We start from the raw sequence: 21,099 nt of genomic DNA on the forward strand, positions 1-21,099 counted from the left end.
AAAAAGTTTATTATAGATTAACACACTTTAATTCAATATGGCGGTTGATTAATTTTGTAAACCGCCATATTCAATTAGATGCTGCCTTCATATAGTGATTTGTAAAGGGAATAAAATGTTTGTTCTCAAAACCGTCTAAATTATATCTATTTGATACATGTGTGTTTGTTTATCCGTAGTGGCTCGTATTTTGCTTATTGTATTTAGTTTTATTTTTTATATGTTTATTTTGAGCCACCTAAATAAAATAACATCACAACTCGATCTACTTATTATTGGTAGAAAACTTAGTTTTCTGTGTCTTCACATTTACAGAATGGGAAAAATATACTTTTTCCTTCTACTCGCGTAAATGTACTTCATAGTTATTTTTACTCCTCAATATCATGACAAGTGATAATTATAATGAAAGGGTAATTTTGCAAAATGTCACATTTCACACGTCGCAGCGACACGAGATCACCGTAATTAGCGCCTTATCCGTTTAGTAGGTCGTTTTTATGATACCAAGGCTGTTCATACGCGTAACATCGTATGCGAAGGATATTTAAAGTAGAAACTAGAAGAACGAAATATAATATTGTTTATTAAAAAGTAAATTAATACTTATCTCTATACATATTATAATAAAAAATATTTAGTTTAAAATCATATAAAATTACATATAATAAAATTGTATTAATCTGATTTCTGTACGTTACGGATATTGAGGAAAAAAAAAATTATGAGCGGTCTTTATTAAGGTAACAATAGTAAAAAAATTTTTTTCTATCCATGGCAAAGTGTTCATATAACTCGATTTCATTCGGGTTTCCTTTCATAATTTATATAAAATCTAATTTTATGAGAACGATTTGCAGAGCGCATATGTGCATATTATTAGTACCTATAAGTTATGTCGAGTTTCGACTTCGGCGCCGGGAGGGGGGTGCAAGTAGGTGCATCTGCACCCCTGCCTAGAAATAAATCACATAAAATATAAGTCTGAATAAATCTGCAACAATAGTAACCATCGAGCACAGAGGTTTTGATAAAGCATTTTCTAAAACTCGCGCGATTTGAATTTGAAAAAAGAAAACTTAATGACATGCACCTCCTTAAAATTAATAGAGGTGACACCCGTGGCCACTGATTTACCTATCAAAAGGCAACGGGCAGATTTAAGTCGACAGTTCATGATAACGTCACAATTTTCACAACGTCTCGTGAATTGTTCGCGCTAAAACTATTGCAACACAAACCAAACGCATAATGAGATGTTTTTCATTGTGTTTACACAATGCCTTTTTGTCCACACCGATTGACTCGAGACGAATTTGGAATTGAACGAATGGTTGAAATTGAACGAATGGTTAAAATTGATTTCATTCGTTGTGGCTCATAAAAATGTATTGCAATTTTATTTTATGTTTGTGATAGACATCGTCCGAGTGAATTTTTATCTAACTTCTAATGATATATTTTTATTTAATAGCCGCGTTGGAATTTCTCTTAATATATTAACAAACTACAGCTTTGTCTTATCATTTCTTTGTCATAAATATAAAAGTATAAACAAAAAGTATTGTAGCCAGTGAAAATACTGGACATAATAAGACTTAACATCTCATGTCTCAGGATGGCGAGTGCAATGGAATAAGAATCAATACTTTGTAATTCAAAGTGTTGGATGGTGTTCCTAATGTTTACGGGTCGTATCGCTTACCATCAGGTGAACGGCAAGTTCGTCTCGTCATTCAAAGCAATAAAAAAAGTAATGTAACTTACAATCAACTATATAAATCGATTTGTTAGATGCACTTACGGGTTTATTATCTATTACAAATTCAAGTAATTGGAACGAATTTTATTGCATGTGAAAGGAAATCTCGCAACTTTGCTTTATCACATTACGTTCCCACTAAATATATAAAATATACGCAACTTGCCAGCAATAAATTCCCAGTATCGTATAATCCCTGTATATGGTCTAACACGTCTTGTTGGTTTTATTTCGTGGCAACATTCGCCATTAAAATGTCATCGCTCGACGCCCGAAGAATATTAAAAGTGTAAGCTATTAAATTATAGTCTTGAACGAGGTTTTGTGATAATTCCACAAGATTAGCTTGTAACTGGTCGCAAAACTTGAGAAATTGGCTCGACAATAGCTAATTATTATTAACAGCTTGATATGTCATACATTAAGAAAGTCGATAGTGGAGTTAGATTGTCATGAGATACTGAAATTTTTCGACTGCCTAGGTGGCATATTATGATACGACTGCAGTGTTAAAATCTTAGGTTCGTTCCCCGAGTCGGTCAAAGATATATTGGGGTTTTTGTACTCAGTAAAATTTGGAATTTGTGCCTGAAATGGCACAATTTCCAAATCACATCATGGAACGGAATAACACGGCGGAAAGTGGGTACATCAGTTGCGCCTCTGTCTACCCCTTTAGGGATAAAAGGCGTGAGTGTGTGTGTAATTTATTTCTTCGTAGTATCTTCCATTAGTGTGGTAACTTTTAAGTGTATTTTTTAAAGTGTTCTATTGTAATTTCGCGGTGTAGAATTGTATTACATTTTATTAAGATTGAGCGACTTTTTGCTCGTTTACTGCATCTTAAAATTTAAAAATGTCGTAAGTCAGTCCACGGTGTAAACACAAAAGGAGCCCTTTCGTAAATCGCAAGTGCATTTACGATATCCAAACCGACCGACAGACATTTTTTTTTGTAATAACTGCAATAAAACATTACAGCTTGGGTTTTTTGTTTGTTCGAGATTGAAAGGCGATTTTTTTTTTGTACCTTTGGGATGGTTAAGAAATATTGTAGGCACTTGATTATAATACCTTGTTTTTAAAGTTTGGACCATTACTAGAGAGGAGTTTGCATTTTATTGTTTTGTAACAGAAGTATTGAATTCTGAATATTGGATTTACGCACAATATAAATTGACCAGTTATTTAATATAAAGTTCTATAAACTATCTCCACTTTAAATTATAAAAATCTTCCTGTCTATAAAGAATATAATAGTCACTGTGCCTAGCTTTAATGCTTAACCCTATTTCAACTCATTTTTTTTGTATAGGAAATTGCTTCGGGAAAGGGCAGGAGGTTACGTATTTCTACCATTAGTAATTTCAACTTCATATAAAATGCCAATTGCTGTCACAGAACGTCTAAAATATCATCATACCTTTTAACCACGGTTGATATTATAATATTGTCAAACATCACTCGATACATATTTGCAATAACTTTAAGGTTTTGAAATGAGCGGCGATAGCCTATTTGGGTGTGGAACGGACTGCCGAGACGAATGTCCGCAGGTTCAAATCCCAAGGGCACACACCTCTGACTTTTATAAAATCATGTGTGTATTCTTTGTGAATTTATCGTTCGGTTTAACGGTGAAGGAAAACATCGTGAGGAAACCTGCACATCTGAGAAGTTCCCTGTAGGAATTTCGAAGGTGTGTGAAGTCTACCAATCCGCACTAGGCCAGAGTGATGGACTAAGGCCTAATCCCTCGCAGTAGTAGAGGAGGCCCGTGCTCAGCAGTGGGCAAGTATATAAAACAGGGCTGATATTATTATTTGAAATGAGACAAACATATGTCAAGGTATCAAGGGAATATCTATTAGTTATTCTCAATAATAGAGAAGGCCGATAAGGTAGGGCGTGTAATGGAGCGAGTACAAGGTCAACAGGTGCCGCAGTGAGTGCATCGACTCATTTGTGAGGGTCCATTGTCTACAGTCAACGTAGGGTCCAATTATGGTACTCATTTTGCGATCGAAAAAAGCGCGCGGGATTTTTCGTGAACCTACTTAACCTAAAGAGTTCTATGATTACAACTGTTTAATGTTTTTGCTTAAATATAACTGAGCCGCAATGACGGCAGGTTGCGCTTGCGCTTGCAGGCTGAAAAAATGTGTATTTCTGGAGGATAAATCTTCTGAGATTAGATCTCAGAAGATTTATCTTCAAAATACACTTATTTAGACTATTTAGACTAGCCGACTTATTTAGACTAGCCGACTTATTTAGACTAGCCTATACTTTAGTATTTATACCAAGATCTTAACAATAAGCTTCGATAATAATCTTTCCTTTCATTTATGAAAATCCGTTCAGTATTGGATTTCATAATGTAGAAAATAAATATAATTATGAACAATAAAAATCGTTAATGCCAATTTATCTTCGGTGGGAATTCTACCGGAAGACAATAATTCAAAAACAATTAATAATTTTTTATTCATATAATTTCCGTGAGCAACTCAATCGCTCGCTCTTAAGACGAATGTTTTATAAAAATGCAATAAATCACAATTTAATTTCAATTATGCTGTAAAATTAATTATGATTATTATCATTATAGTATCGTATATAATGTGCGAATGGATCCGTACTCACTGCAAGTCATCGACCCGGCTTTGTCCACCCTTTATGGCAGCCATAATTTTTATTGCATGGCCTCGTATTGCCTATTTATAACAAACATTATACTGAAATTGAAATTATACTAGTTTTAGGATTTCATCGCGGTTTTTAATTTTATTTTATTCCCGTTGTTTCGAAGGCTTTGCAGCGCTTCATTGTCAATGATCAAGGTGTTTGTGGTCTTAAAAGTTAAATTCTACCTTCAATTTTAAATGGTGGTAGGATATATTTTATATGCGTCATATAGCGGCACCGTACAGGTGTTAAAACCCGCCACAGTGGCCTTCGTAAGTGTGTCGCGTTCTGGGATCAGCCTGTGTATATTTTGTTCCAACAGGCCGGCATAATTGTGTCGACTGCCGAGAGGTAATCATCACGCGTTAGTCGACATTCTATTGGACCCCACTCCACTTACCATCAGGTGCAGTGGGTTTTTTTGCTCGTATAAAAAAATCGATAAAATCTGTATCAGTTAAATTTTAAATGTAACCTATAATGAAAATTAATGCTCCTGTTAATTGTTGGGTTAAAACAGAAGAAGTCAGACAGGCAAAGACTTGGTCAAAATATAGTGAAATAAATAAATCAGTGTTTAAACTTGAAATGTTATTGACACCGGTTTTTATGAGACACCAAGATGGAAATTTATGAGTGGGTGTTAAATGAGATGCAAGATTAATTAATTTATCGTGTACAGGGTTCAATTATGTTTTTGATGGGGATTACCTTTCCATTAGATTTAATATTGACGAGGCAGTTTCTAATGAGCAAGCTCTTTGCTGTCTAGGTTATATATAATTGTGAATGTGTCTTCCATAATCCAGGCATCCCTGTTTTTTTTTAAAAGATCCAAGGATTCATGTTAGGAAGGTAATAGAGCTTGGCGTGATTATGGATATTCTCTGGGGCATCTGCAGGGAGTAAGAAAAAGTTTGCCGAATTCAATAAAAAGTCTGCACTACGCGAAATCCTTGTAAGCGTAAAGATTTTTCTAGGTTCGGCAAATATATTTCGAAGGTGGGTGCCGACCACCCTCGACCTCCCTCCTTTTTAGCCGTATCCAAGAGGTAAATTATTTATTAGTGCACCAACAGTTCAGTAAGCTTGTTTTACATAAGATGTTCATTGCCATACCTAGTAAAATTATAATCCTTAAAAACTCGAATATATTTTTGAAATTGAAACTCATCCCAGTTTCCGTACTTTAACAGGAGACAAGAAAAAAAAAGTTTCACGAATCTCAGCTCAAACAAAAGCTTTTAAATATATAATATATCTAAAACCTCATTCTTTGCCTGTATGTTGAATTAATCATAATTCGGAACCCAATCATTTCGTAAAATTCCTGCGTCCAATTTATGATTTTAAACAATATCTCGGTCAAGGAGAAAAAACGTCACAATGATAACAATTATCAAGGCCGTCGAAAACTGGCCAGTTATCAAACCGACAGGCCACCGTGAGTAACTCTGAGTCATTCGTGAGTCAGTGATGATTGCAATGATTTCCCAGATTCAACGTGCTAGACTGTATGGTGACTAGTATGTAGTGTTTGGGGAAGGAAAATGTAATAAAATCGTGTCCGTTTAAAATGCTACTTTTTTAGGAAGTGTTAATTAACCGACTTCAAAAATGATATCGAATATCCTTAAAATGCTTTGTCTAGGATCTATTAATTAACCGACTTCAAAAAACAAGGACGTTTTAAATTCGAGGTTTTTATGTTTTACACTATAAATGTACTATAGTTGGAAAATGGAAAGCCCCTACAAACAAACAAAGTTACAAACATTAGACATTATTTATTTTTCTTTTCTTTTTTTCTACAACATTTCTCTTTAACGTACCGTTTGCAACATTGACTATATTAAAGAGTATGTAGATATGTGTTGTCACGTATTCTACTAGCAGTACAGATAAAATGGAATAATCTTCTCGATTACCTTATTTGCTTATCATTTTATAGTCAAGTTATTCCATTGCAAAACAACAGAAGCTATTGATTGGTCTTATCAGTAAATTCTTATCACTGATGTTATCACTTCCTATTTCTGTATAAATATTCGTTACATTATACAACGTAGTACCATGGCTCATAGAAATTTTTGAGAATTCAATTTTCCTCTTCATTATTGTTAACGTATTTTGATTTGAAACCTGACAGTATCTTTTTTATTGATTTGTATTTTAAGCAATGGCGCAGAATGACATATTCCAAAAGGGAACCCGGTAAAACATAGTTATATATACCTGTTTAAAGTCAACCATATTTATTGACATCGCCCAGATTTCCTAATTAAATACACCATGTAAGAAGTTGTTTGTAAATATGTCCTCATGTTTAATTCTTTGCAAAATTGTGTACTAATGATTTCTTATATTTACGCGAATGTTAGACATTGAAATTAAACTAATTTTCCGGATTCTATCGCGGTTTTTTGTTATTTATTTTTCTCCCGACGTTTCGAAGACTTATACTTATATCGGGCAAACAAAAAGAAATATAGGGACCCGCGTAAAAGAACATATAGCTGACGTGAAACACCGACGCTCGACGAAGTCTGCAGTCGCTGAACACTCTGAAGGAGGCGCCAATCATTATCTGCGACTAGACAAGCCACAAATCCTCGCCAAAGAACACCGATTCCTGCCCAGGATGATTCGCGAAGCTATTGAAATTAAAAAACATCCTAATTTCAATAGGGAAGATGGTTGGAAGCTTGCACAAGCCTGGGATCCAGTTCTACATTTAATTAAATCGGAACCCAAAAGACCGGCTGCCAGACTTCAAGACACTGTGAGCTCATTCTGCGTAGATCGGACCACCAACAGCTAAAATTTAAAAAAAGTTGTATTATTGTAAAATGTAGGTAGATATTGTAACTTTGACTTTGCGGATGAACAACACCTCAGTCCCCCCCGTGTCCATGAAGGCTGCAAAGTCTTCGAAACGTCGGGAGAAAAATAAAAAACAAAAAACCGCGATAGAATCCGGAAAATTAGTTTAATTTCAAAATTGTGTACTTCCAATTTGGAAGAATCTAACGCGTTGATGTTAATTACATAGGTCAATAACACCCATGTTCTCATACATTATAATTTTTGAACATAGATACTCGTATTATGTGTGCTTTTTGCTGTTTTATTTCATTTTCAATATACAATTGCCACAGTATATTTAGTTTAGTAAGTTATCGATATTAAGGTGTTAAAACTCAATCATTAATGATCGGAGATGAGTTAATCGAAGTTAATTTATTTTGCGATAGGAAAACCATTAAATTTATTTATCTACACATCTGAAACAAAAAAGTGGCAACAAAGTGAGTTACCTTACTTTTTTTTAAGTCTATTCAAAATGTTTTCATAAATACGCCATTTATTAATATCTGGTAATCTTCAAACTGTACCTCTGTTTAGACGCAACTGTCTGTTGCTTCTATATTTGCTGTGACCTTGAATTTTTTAAATTCTATCCATACGATGATTACATCATCTATTTTCAGTTCGTGTTGATGTATTTTATAATCCGAATTTATATTCCTCTAAATCTGGCATATATCATAATTATCCTATAACTAAACTATACATTACCTATCGTTTTTGATTCTTGCAATCATCGACAAAATTGTCATTGCAAGGAATTTGATATATTATCAAAAAATCAATCTTTTAGAGAATCCGTGTCAAAAAAAATTCTCAATACTGTATACGTAATAAAATACTTGATATTTTTCCTGGTATTAGACGCATCGTTTTACGTAAGCAGTTTGAGTCAGTCGTTCCTAATGTCTACTTTTTACTATGAGACAGTGGTATTAATTCAGTTGGAACAGCCGTTCATTGTCATCAAAATCATTATAAGAAACATAATTCATCGTATAACACAAAAATTTCTTACTTCATAAAAAATTAAACTCTCTTTTTTGACTATATATTATATACTATATTGTTTTAAATATACCGACGCTTAAATGCAATCATGTCTAAACGACAATTAGTAAATGTTTGAGTGCGATTTCAAGATTTGATTTTAATTAGAAAAATCTTAACAATTAACCTTTTTTATTTATAAAAATATAGTTCCACATTATTGTTCTAGAACTGCAAAACCAAGTATACCATTCTATATCAAACGAAGTAGAGTGGCGATTTCAAATACGAATTTAACTAATTTCCAGTATATTTATGGTTTGCAAAAATATTACCACCACTATAACCAACCACCTAACGGTAATAACATATGGGACGCCATAAAGGAAAAAAATAACGACGAGGGAACTATTCGGTTTTGTTTTTAACTTGATAGCTTAATTTTCGTTACTGAACGATGTAAAGCAATTTTAACTTTAACAAGATGCATGAACGTTTAATTTTCTTTACGTTCAAAGTTGGTTCACAACTTATTTGAACGGTTGTAACAGTGGTGTAAGGTTACTGTTTTTGTGAGAAAGCTATCTTTAGTTTTTACTTTCCTTTAAATGTTTACTTTATATTCAATTTTACTTGATAATGTATGCATAGATTCAAAAGTGGAATAAAAAAATAAACGAATAGAGTTTAATCATCAAAAGTTGTGAAATATTAACGTGCTTTTCAAAAGGGTATCAAATTCGAAGGGAATAGGATTTAGTGTCCTTAAACATCCACTCATATAAATTACTCTAACATCACCACTTCATCGTAGAAATACTTTTTGCTCGCGGCTTCGCTCGCGTGAAGCAGTTTTCCGGGATTGAAGTCCCGCCATATATTTTCCCGGGATAAAAAGCCTATAACCTTCCCAGGGTCTTAAAACTGTCTCCATACATAATTGACAAAAATCCATACAGTAGATGTTGAGAAAATCGATAACATACAGACAGTAAAGGGGACTTTGTTTCATTATGTGTAGACTAAAAGAATTAACACTAGAAATAAATATCCATTTTAAATCTCAACTACTGCCTAAAATTCATTTTATTTCTGTATCTTGGCGCTCGTATCAAATCTGGAGATAAAGTCTACTACACTATCAGCGCATTAAGACCCTGCTTCTGAGAATTTGTTTATCTGAAGTCCGCCCTTGGCATTGCTATGCTTATACTGAGACCCCAACTTTAACATGCATTATATCTATCTTCAATATTTTGTCGGCTTCAACTGTATTTGTAAAATTATTGTTTATTTTTCACCAATATAGATAGAAGAAATGGTTATTAAGCAGTGTAAATACTTATGACAATAGTTTGATAAATTATTGAACATAATCGATGGAACGTATTATTTTTTATTTGAGTTATGTGTTTTGAATTAGGTCAAATTTAAAAATGATTATTTAAGGAGTAATTCTTATTAGTTTTTATTGTAGGAATTATACATTTTATTATATCCAAAATCATTTTTGTCATAATGTCCCAATTTCGTTCAATGTTTCACGTTATACGTAGCTAACGTTTCAAACACCTTGAATAATATAAAACCCACAAAAAACCCAAAACCCATTCACCTAAAAGAAAAAACACTCAATAAAAACTATCAACATGTCCCCGACTTGTAAGTATATCTCAAACCACAATATCAGATTTAAAACCAAATATATTATGGAACGGTTAATTTCAAAAGACGTTATCGAAGAAGCGAGGAAGGCAGTTAAAGCCGTTAGAGACACCGTAAAATTAGCTTAAACCGTGAAGATTATAGTTAAAATGGTTATAAGCATTCAACTGATTAATGATGGACATAACGTATGATATGCAAATTGGGTTATTGCTAAGATGGGTAGCGTTTAAGGTGGTAGCTCAAGGTCCATTTTCATACATTTTGTTTCGGCTTTAATCTGGGTAACTAAACAAGTATTGGCAAGTAAAGAATTTAAATTCACGTCTAGTTAGTGATTAGTTCTCGCAGTTGAAGAAAAAACGTAAAAATAATTAATAATCATGGATATTTCTGCCTTTAAAATTTCGTCATATTAAATTTTAAAGGCCGAAATATCCATGATTAACTTTCAACTAATTACTATAATATAAATTAAAACCTATGCACTACTTATTTATCTTAATTGAAAAATTTTATTGAAATTCTATTTATAAATATGTGCCGCGAAGCTATGCTCGAGTCGTGATTTTGAGTTTCCATAGGTCATTCATTCTCAATCAGAAATTGGTTCAGTGGTAGCATATTAACATATAAACTCTGCCGAGACGAATGTCCGTAGGCTCAAAACTAAAAGGAAAAATGATGTGTGTATTTTTTGTGAATTATCGCTTGCTATAACGATGAAGGAAAACATCGTGAGAAAACCTGCGCACCTGAGAAGTTCTCTATAGGAATTTTGAAGGTGTGTAAAATCTACTAATCAGCACAAGGCTAGTGTGGTGGAGTAAGGCCTAATCCCTCTCAGAAGTAGAGAAGTAGGCTCGTGCCCAGCAGTAGGGCAATATATAAAGTACAGGGCTAATATTATAGGTACTAATATATTGTGATACCGTTGAGGAATTGAATTTACCAGAGGCGTTTAAATTGTTCGTGGTTTAAACGATAAACGTCTTGTCCACAATTAGAATTTGCACTGATTCCGATGGGCTCTCATTACACCTCAAGGTCTATTTCTGCTTAGCAATAAAAATAACAAGGAATATATACCAAATGTTTTTTTTTAAGTCAACATCACATTAACATTCAAAATAATACCACTTGGTTCTATTTTGTCATATCAAAGTTATCTTTACGGATTAACATGACACGCCTGTCTTTTATAGTAATGATAAATCATGATAGATCATCAAAAACTGCTGTTATAGTTTATTTATAATGTTACCAAATTGACCAATGTGAAAAAATGTACGAGCATTAGTCTGTTTACATTTAAAGTCTCAAGTCCATTGAGAAAGTTTTAATGAGGTCTCTCAAAAGCAATATTTAAGATGAAATATTTTGTGTTTTGGACCAGATGAGCTTACCTTCCTTGAATACGCCCAAGGTTTTGCAGTTCAACGTCCTTACTCTGATACTACAATCGCATTTAGTTAAAAAAAAAATCGATAAACCTATATACTTGAATTTATCGATAAGGTTTCAAAGATTACACGAAAACGGAACGACCCACGAACACTCCAAGTGTAATGCCCTTTAGAACAAGACATCGGTACATTTATTTAGTAGTGACAAAACCATAAATTCGGTCCGGAGCAATTGCCTTCTCGAATAAATTGATGCAGATTAATAAAGTGGTCGATAAATGACGTTTGTCCTCGAATGGTTATCAAATATTGTTTCGCTTGCAACTGTCTTCGCAGTCGCACGGCGGCGCCGGCAGTACGGGCGATACATTCGCGATGTGTCATATTGAGTTTTAAATCGACTGTCCTTCAAGAATTGTCTATTGATATTCGTCAAACGTTATGTGAATAGTGAGACGTGTATTTCTTAAAATAATTCTGACTAATGTAGAGATGAAGGCGGTTAAATCTTATGGAATGTGTCACGGTCATTGTACTGATGGGGAACTGTGAGTATAATTGTTTCTAGTTTACTTTTCTGCCTACCCTTGTACTTATCTATTGTGGGGTCGACCCAAGAACCTGTGTTACAACATCACGGAAAGAATTTAGCTCAGTTATTACCAGCGCTTGTCACTCAAATAAAAATAACAGTATTCAAACTGAGAATTAAATTGTTTTAAATTTGCCAATTAAGGGCATGCTTATCAGCTTTTTAATGATTTATTACATTTCTATGTGCGCATGAAAGCATTGTAATTGTGTCTTGGTGAATTATGATATCATTAAGCTGTCATAACTTTCTACGCTTCGTTCCTTAACATCAAAAAGCAGTTAAAGGCCACATGTATCTCTTGTAAAACAAATGTACAACGCTTTGTTGTTTTACAAATGTTTGTTTAACTCCAACATAACCTCAAACTTTTTATAAACAGTCACAAAGTTTTAGTACTTCAGAGGCACGGTACTAATTTTTTTCAAAATAGTTCTTATTATCTAAATAAAGTGGTAAAATATGGCGATAGGCTTGCTCCCTATCTCATCATAGAATGTAATACACACTGTGAAAAGTGGGTGCTTTGGTTACACATCTACTTATCCCTTCGTTGATAGAGGCGTGTTTATATGTGTGAAAAATAGAAAAATATCGGTTATTTCTCATAATTTTTGTGTACCTTCCCTCTAAATAAAGATTTAGCGCTTGATATATTTAAAATGTAGAATTATTCTAGAAGGCACGAGAATGTATTGTAAAAGGCTTGGATAAAAACAGTGTCTCTAAATTCGCGCGACCTCTTGCACAAATGAAGGTTAATGTGAACAAGATATAAAAAACAGAATAATCGTCACAATTGAATTCATCTAAGACGTCCGTTATTTCAAACAAAGTTACATAAATTATTAATGCATGATATATTTGAGGGTATAATAAATTATTTTCTATGATAGACTGCATGAATTCGCCATGGTTAACAGGGAGATCCTAATTAAGTTTTAGATTCTAACTCAATGTGATTATGTAAAATCAGTACAGTAATATGCAGTGCCGAATTTATATTTTTTATGAGTGTAGGCCACTTTATTTCCGCCGCCCCATGTAGGTAAGTTTATGTATGTATGTAGGTATCGAAAATTCTTAATAATTTTCCATTTGTTTGTATTATGGAAGGCACTAAATTTAAATAAACGAATGAGTAATTAAATCGAGTGAGCGTCCTCTGAAATCTGCCGCCCCTAAGAGGCCGCAGCCCATAGGCCGAGGCCTATACGGCCTATTTACAAATCAGTAAGTTATGATATCTGAAATGACTACGGGGAGCCTGGCCTGATATTGACGTAGGTTATTTGTCATATATTTCTTATGAAATTGTATATGTCATAGAGTATAGAGAAGTTTATTGTCTGGGTGGCGTAGTTGTACTCCGCTGTGAGGTCTTGGGTTCGAATCCCGGGTCCGGCTGTGATATTGGGATTTAGCTCAGTATTAGCTTGGAGTCGAAAATTTGTGTCTTACATGGCGATAGGCTCGCCACATATCACATCATGGGAATTAAAGTCCACCATCACATTATGGAACGGAAATACACGGTGGGTGCCCTGGTTACAGCTATGCCCTTTCTTTCGAGGATAAAGGCGATGTGTATACATTACTAATGTTTTGTTTAAGATTAATACTTATATTTATTTCTAAGTAGGACGATAAAGTTACCTTTATTTTGTCGGTGGTTCTTTTGCTTATTTAAATGAAAACGAAAGGACTCCACCGTAGCGGAATCCGGATATTATTCACAACATCGGAATTCACACAAGGAATCCTTATTTGTTTATCTTCACAAACCAATGTTAAGACTTAAGTCATCGGTTTATTTCATCGATTTATGTTCTTCCCGCTATTAATATCGTGTTTGTTATTGTAATAAGTACTTTATATCTATACATATTATAAAACAGAGTCCCTTTGTCAATCTATCTGTATGTTATAGATTTTTTCAAAATCTACTAAACGGATTTTTATGAAATTTGGTATGGAGATAGTTTAAGACCCTGGGAAGGTTATAGTCTATTTTCTATTCTGGGAAAATAGATAGCGAGATTTTTATCCCGGAATACTCGTTCAGGCGGGCGAAACGAGCAAAAGCTAATTTGTATGTATTTATGAGTGAATTTACATTGCACTCGTCACCTTGAGATAATGTAAAGCACTCAACATTTTTTAAACCGCGAGTGTCCATTAGTTTCTTAGAAAAACATTGGAATATGTAGATATTGTTATACTATGCATGGTAACAAGACGCTCTGACAATATAATGGTACTATGTTTTCTGATGCCTTGTAATTCTAAGCTGCATTGATATTATAGCTAGGGTCATTTACACATCGCATTAATAAAATAAATCACTTATACGTAATGCCTCTACCAACATTGTGACAAAAATCATCCATAAACAAAGATTATATTCATCAAAAATGTCAGTTTTACTTTATTGATTTTTTTTTTACATTTTATAGATAGTGCGAATATGGCGTGTGCGTGTGTGTATTCCTGATTGAAAGTGTGATGTTGCTGTTGTGACGAATTCTCTTGTAAAAATGAATTGCTTTTTATAGATATTTATTTTGGTCGAAACTTACAATTTTTTATTATGTCTACGGTTAGAGTAACTTATTTTAAAGTGTTATTTAAAAAAGATAAGTATGTGGTTTCTTTTAGTAACGCAATATCAAAATGGTCCTGTATGTTACCTAGTAGTTAGTACATGTTTCCACACTTTTCCAGGATAGAAGTGGCCTATATGGTAAACCAGATCGTGGTCTATCTGTGTATTTCTAGCAAATATTGGAACACCTACACAAACTGCATTTATAATATTAAAAAAATGACACTTAATTTGTAGTCCATTAAGTCTCTTTTACATGGAAGAAAATAAAGAAAAAAGACGTTTATTGTTGGGAACAATAACTTTAACTAAAACAATTACAACTAATGAATATAAATAACAAATAAAACTTATATAAATTCTAATTATTGTGTGTTGCATGACACGTCAGCAATTCAACAGACAGACTGCAGACAGACAGTATTGTTTTATAATTTTATGTATCAACAAGGTATTGCTCGCGGCTTTGTCTGCGTGTAAAGCCTTAGGCACAAATATCCTTAAAATATAGAGATTTAAAGCGTTACGTGTAAGACACCAACGCCATCTATTTGAAGGATTTGAAACACAAACAAAATATTTCTTATGGGAGCTAATTACTGGGATAAAAAAACCTACGTGTTAATTCAGGACATGTCTATCTGTGCGGTAAATTTCATTCGAATTCGTTCAGATTTTTTTTTACTGCTTTGAATGACGAGACGAGTTTGGCTTTCGCCTGATAGTAGGCGATACGACCGACCGTAAACAGTAGAAACACCATCCAACACCTCGAATTACAAAGTATTGCTTGATATACCACTGCACTCGCCGCCTGAGACATGAGATGTTAAGTCTTATTATATCCAGTAGTTACTCTGGCTACAATGCCCTTCAAACTGGAACACAAGTGACTACACACTGCTGGCGGCAGAAATAGACATTGCAGTGGTTCCACCATACCCAGGCGGACACACATGAGATACCAGTAAACTTCTAACAAACATCCATTTTTATAAACTTAGCATTTTCATGCAACACAATTTGGTTGGCATTGCAAGTGCACAGGCCCGTCAGTTGGCTATGGCGTGTGTTATCATAATTGCATCGTGCATAGGTAACAAGGATGACAATGGCCCATTGTTCGAGTCTTTGTGTCGTTCTGTCACTTTCCTCATTTATGTTTACGGGTATTGGCTTTTTTGAATATAGGAAGCTGTTTTATAAAGGTTTTGGTAGGGGCTTCGATTCTATAACAAGATATGCCGCTACAAGTTCCTAAATCATAGCGATGTGTTTAAAAGCATGTTAAAAATTGCCATTTTTTCCCATTGACATAAATTGCCGGGATAGAATTCAACTAAAATAATTGAGCCATTTCTGTGTTCACTTCTTAGAAATGTTCAAACACGCCCACATTTATAATATAATAAAGGAGACTCTCTCCGGTAATGTCGGCTTGCCGTCTCACCGGACTATGAGTGTGAAGGAACAGAGAGTGTACCGGTATATTGCGCACACACTTGTGCACCATAATATCTCCTGCGTACCTGGCTGATCTCCGTTGAGATTGGCCGCCGCGCCGTGGCCGAAATTCGCTTAGCAGGGATTCATTATGAAATTTGATGATCAAATTTATAGAACATGTGATTTGACGCATCGGTAATTTAAAATTAGAGATGAAAATATATATTACTTTAGTCCTATGTTAATTTTTTTCTTATGTTGCATATTTGAGATAAAAATAAATCATGGTGGCAAAATTTTGAAAAGACAATAATTCATGGATCCTTCTTTATTTGTTTCGCGGTTATTGGAAATCATCATTGAAAAAGACTTACAATCATATGATAATTAAATTTGCACATCAAATATAAGTAGAACTTTGTAATAAGTAAGCGATAATATATGTATTTTTCTGTTTCGTAATCAATATATTAAAGAGATAATATGAGAAATAGTGTATTTTAATATTAATCAATGCGCAGTTAAACTACATACAGATAAGATATTACAATTGATTTCATCATTATCATAAGATTATTAATCGGAAGACAAAAGGAAATGATCGTTCATTGACGTAGTAAAATATTAGCAAACATACGTTACTAGATTTTTCGTACGAAATTCGTTTACGTATGAACCTTCTTGTCAAGTAGCATAAAATATTACCAAACATATTTTTACTAGAACTTATAAACATATTTTTACTTAACTTAACGTATGAACTTTCTCGTCATTTCTGCTTTCAAACAAAGTTCAAATTATTTTCATGTTATGTATCTGAATCTTGCTATTTCAAGAAGTACACTGCAGCTTGCATTGTTGTGTAATATAATCAAAAACCAGAAGAAAGATCCCTTGGGGCGGCAGGGACGCCTATTCTGAGTATGTAGGTACAGTCAGTAACAAAAACAGATAAATTAATTCAATACGTCAAATGTTTGCATACTTTTGTACCTTTGCCACCACTTTTTCTTTATTGAAATAAACTAAAAAAGATTTACTTTATATAAGGCAATGAAAAATTTGGTAAGTATATTTATTCCATGATGGTTTTGTTGATTTGAACTTTTGAATTTGTTACCATTTTTGTGACTGACTGTACATAAGCCGAGAATAACAATACCCCATACATTTTAAAACAATTGGACAATTTCAAAATAAACGATTATCATATTAAATGAATTCAGTCGCGTCTATGTAAGGAGATCTCGTGACTAAGGAAAATTAAAAACTTGGTAACCAGAATTTAACCTACGATCTTCTTATTCTAGCAGGCCATGTACTATATGATAGGAATTTAGTATACAAGTAATAGTTAAGTAGGTAACACTTTTTTATGTAAAAGTTTAAAAAAACCCACCATGTTTTTATATCTGCCGCTAAGCAGTGTAAACATTGTTCGTATGTACATCAACAAGAGAGCCACAACATAAAAGCGAAATTTTATTGTCAATATCTAAGTACCCGATAATTAATGAGTTGTGTTTTTGTTTGAAAGACATTCTAGTCAGTTTATCTAATACAATTTATTAAGCATGTGAGACTCAGCATCAGCGACGAGTGCAATGCCTTGTATAGTTTGTAATCGAGAGCACTGGCGTTTAGGCTGTCAGTTAACATCACTTACGCAAATAAAAAAAATCGAAATTCAGGTTGTGCTTTCGTTCGAAAGACATTCTAGTCAGTGTAATACATTTTATTAAACACGAGGGACTTAATACTAGCAACGAGCGCAATGCCTTGTATAGTTGGTAATCGAGAGTTATCTTCAGGCTGTCAATTAACATCATTTACGCAAATAAAAAATTGAAACTAATTTTATAAGTAAAATATAATTTGATTAAAATATACAAAGACGTTATTAAAGAAAGCGATGGTGAAACAGCCGGTCATAAAACAGCTATTTTTCTCCGCGAGAGTGTTACAGAAGGTTTTAACGACCCAGCAAGAGCTTTTTTAATTTATAGCACTTATATTTAAAGGAATTAACATTATTTTATTGCTTTACATCCAGTTATATATTCCTTGGCTTTTTGTTTTTTTAATGATATTGCGATACTTTACAAAGAATACACACATTATTATAGAAAAGTCGGAGAGGTGTGATGTGATTATTAAATTATATTGGGTTGTTTAATAAGATTTTGGTTAAATTTTCCCGTATGGAAATTGTTTGGATTTGAAACATAGCGACGGTCCCTACGTATAGTATCGAATCTGCAATATTCTATTTTGCAGATTCAATACTTTGCGTAGGAACTGTCGATATTTAAACGGTCCTTATTAAAATTAACTGCATTTATTTAAGACCATAAGGATCGAAGTGCTCATCGCCATGGTAATTAACACTAAACAAGTGATGTTTAATCCACGGTCGCTACGTAAAGTATTGCACCTGCAAAATGCAATTTCGCAGATTCGATACTTTACGTAGGGACCGTCGATAGATAGTGTCTGATATTGATGCAAGACTTGATGCTTAGTAGGCCAAAAGGGTTCTAGATTGAGATTCTCTCCTTCCTATACCAATGCTGGTTATTGGATAGACGATTGCTTGATTAACACATCCGTGAGACGGGTAACTACATCACAGTTGTTGGTTCGGGGAAGTATGTTCTGTAAATTTTTGTACTTGACTTTCTTGTGGTCACGATATCTATGATATGTAGTATCTTAACATGAAGTGAGACAGCAAAATATACCGCCTATGTCTCTCAAACGTTAGGCAGAGTTTCTCGCAATATACTCATAATTTCCCAACTTCGATCCCTAAGTGCATGAAGACGTCTTTCGCATTCAGATACAAATTCAAGGATATTAGACATTAAAATTAAACTATTGTTCGGATTTTATCCCGGTTTTTATATTTTAGTTTTCTCCTGACGTTTCGAAGAGTTTGCAGCCTTCATGGTCAGGGGGAGGACAATAGAAATATTAAGCAATTGGAAACATAAATTTTCTAGACTTCAACGGTTCACGGCCGTAGTTAAACTAACACTAAGCATGTGTTGCTCTGAATTGTCTGGTATTTACAAGGGAAGCTGGCATTGTCTGGATTGTTTTACACCGTTTAATTACACCAGTTAGACGTTGGCTTTAAATACAACGTGACGTCATTTCAAACTTGTTTTATAAGGTTTAGTTGTAGTTGATAGGTAGTCTCCGTTTGTTTTTATTGATAGGTAGTTGTGTTTATAGTTAATGTTAACTGAAAAGTGTGTGAGAGATGAAAGTAATGTGCGGCTATTATTTTTTTTGGTTCTGGCTATGAGCAAATGTTTTTCTAGAATAATTCAAATAAGTCTACATTGCTCAAGAATGATATTTTTTTAAAGTGAAATAATTGTTTTTTTTTTGGAAATTCCAAAGATTGGTCTTTTTGAGACTCAGGATGATCTCATGATCTTAGGATGAATGCGGTGCAGTGTATACCAAACCTATATTTTGCAAAGTGCCAGTATTGTTTATAGATAACGTCTGTCATCAAGCAAGCAGCTCGCTCGTGTCATTAAATAAAATAAAACACACAATTTCAAAATAAAACAGTTTTTCGGATATTACGTTGTTTTTTTAAATAATATGATTTTCTCTCGACATTTCGAAGACTTTGTAGACTTCATAGTCAAGGGCGAGTCATCATCGGAAACACAAAAATAGTTTTATTTCAATGTATAACAATCGCGTAAACATAAGAAATAATTAAAGACAAAGTTTCAATGGAAATCAATTAACATTTAACTGACAATATTTCCATACTATTACAATATCAATTCAAAATCTATTTATCATTTATGGCGCCAACAGATTCCGTGACGCGTTCCGCAGTTCAACACAACTGAACTTATCGTCGTCCTAGTTACATAGTAATACAGTAACCAATAACCGCGTCAACTAATAAATTCTAATGATAAATTGTCTGTTTAGTTATTAGATATTCCCGCGCGGTTGGGAATTCGAATTGTGTGAAAAAGTAGTGGGTGAATGCTTTTGTGTGAAGAAATGTAGTCTACGTCTTTCCTTGAAGCATATTTATTAAGGACCTCCGATGTACTTGAGGTATAAATACAATGGTGTAGCATTCACAATTAACAGTGACATGCTTCTTCAATTATAGGAGATCACAGCATGCAAATTTATGTATTTGTACAACGGCAAAAAAATTATATTTGTCATTATGATATTCCGTATTAAATTTCATATAAATCAGTTTAGTAGTTCATACTTTTAAAACTAGCACACTGAATTACTTTCGCTTTGTGATATTTTTATAGGTCATAGTGCCTAAGATTTCAAGTTCGTTTCTAATGCTACATTGACACAATCAATAAAAAAATCTATTGATACTTCAAAATACCTTATTCGACATCAAACCTAAGACTGACTGACGTACGTATATCAATGATAAATCGGGGTAACTCGGGACTTTTTGCTGCCTGGACATTGAAGAAGGCTTGTCACTGACTGAGTTGGACAGCTGAATGCGCTTCCTGAACCACTAAAGGCCTTTATACAATTATAGTATTTGTCCAGTTTTAGTCGGTAATAAAAGTGCAAGTATACCTGTTTTTAGCATTTGTACCAAGTAACTACTGGTGGTGAGTCTATTGCCATATCAGGCACAAATTCCAGACTTCGGGCTAAAACATATGTATAAAAAAAAACAAAAGTAAAATACTACTAGCCCATACAGAGATCGAACCTAAAATTTCTAGCGGCAATCACGCAATAACTACGCCACTACTACGTCATTAAACATTTAGTCGTTGCGCCCAGAACTAAATATACTACTAAAATGCATCTTGAAATTGCTCACAAAAGTAAAACTATATGCTATCTCAAATTCCGTACAAGTTCAGAGATAAGCGGTCCTTGGCACCGTTGCCAAATCTTCTAAAACAGGTTTTCACTTTTTATTATAGCGGTTTGTGAATAACCGTGCAGGTTTTAGCGGTTTGGATCTTCGGCCAAATACAGTTTTGCTTTCATTATTTTAGGGTTAATTGTCATTTGATTTTATTTGCTTTCTCATAATCATGGA

The 21,099-nt window shown here is 33.7% G+C and overlaps 1 protein-coding gene across 4 annotated transcripts in view; it reads left to right on the top strand.

Annotated features, from left to right (window-relative positions):
- Positions 1 to 21,099, top strand: part of LOC115440138 — a 149,880-nt gene that overhangs the window by 116,091 nt on the left and 12,690 nt on the right. The window lies entirely within an intron of this gene.

This window comes from Manduca sexta, chromosome 7 (genome assembly GCF_014839805.1).
Source record: "Manduca sexta isolate Smith_Timp_Sample1 chromosome 7, JHU_Msex_v1.0, whole genome shotgun sequence".
Taxonomy (NCBI): Eukaryota; Metazoa; Arthropoda; class Insecta; order Lepidoptera; family Sphingidae; genus Manduca; species Manduca sexta.